Here is a 1,191-nt window from a genome sequence, read left to right as displayed (position 1 = left end):
GTGGTCACAGATAAGAGGCTTAAATTCATGTCCCTCCGGTATCATATTAGCACTTGATTGTACAACAGGTTGTATTATCGGAAAATAAATGACGGCTACTGTCTGCGTGGATGTCAATTTTGAAAGTGGGGTCTGTGTAGAAAGGGGGCTGGCTGGAAGTCACAGCAGAGGGAATTCCTGAGTGGGTCACACCACATCAATGACTGCCCTCATTCTGCGTTCTGCTCTTCTTTGTTAAATACACTTGAATTGAAGGCCAGTACTCTGGGAATTTTGAAATAATCATTTAGAGCAGTGGTTCTCAAAGTATGGTCCCAGACCAACACAACAGCAAGGAACTTGTAAAAAATGCAGATTCTCAGCTTCCTACCCAGACCTGCTGAACTAGAAACTCTGGTGGTGGCACCCAGCAGTCTGTATCTTAATAAACCTTAAGGTGAGTCAGATGCATATTAAAGTTTGAGAGTCACTAATTTTGTTTATTTTGCTGTTTGTTTTTGTTTTTAGTTTTTTATTTCCATAGGTTATTGGGGAACCTGGTGGTGGTGTTTAGTTACATGAGTAAGTAAGTTATTTAGTGGTGATTTGTGAGATTTTGGTGCACTCATTACCTGAGCAACATACACTGCACCCAGTTTGTAGTCTTTTATTCCTCACCCCCTTCCTACCCTTTCCCCCTAAGTCCCCAAAGTCCATTGTGTCATTCTTATGCCTTTGAATCCTCATAACTTAGCTCCCACTTACAAGTGAGAACAGATGATATTTGGTTTTCCATTCCTGAGTTACTTCACTTAGAATAATAGTCTCCAATTTCATCCAGGTTGCTGCGAATGCCATTAATTCATTCCTTTTTCATGGCTGAGTAGTATTCCATCGTATATATATATATAAAAAATATCATATCACACAACTGTAATGTGTGTGTGTGTATATGTATATACATATACACACACACACACACACACACACACATATATATATATATATAAAAAAATATATCACAGTTTCTTTATCCACTCATTGATTGATGGGCATTTGGGTTGGTTCCACATTTTTGCAATTGCAAATTGTGCTGTTATAAATATGCATGTGTGTGTGTGCAAGTATCTTTTTTGTATAGTGACTTCTTTTCCTCTGGGTAGATACCCAGTAGTGAGATTACTGGACCAAATGGTAGTTCTACTTTTAGTT

Source organism: Mandrillus leucophaeus, unplaced genomic scaffold (genome assembly GCF_000951045.1).
Source record: "Mandrillus leucophaeus isolate KB7577 unplaced genomic scaffold, Mleu.le_1.0 Scaffold35, whole genome shotgun sequence".
NCBI lineage: Eukaryota > Metazoa > Chordata > Mammalia > Primates > Cercopithecidae > Mandrillus > Mandrillus leucophaeus.
The sequence above is the reverse complement of the archived record's forward strand: the minus strand, read 5'-3'. Positions refer to the sequence as shown.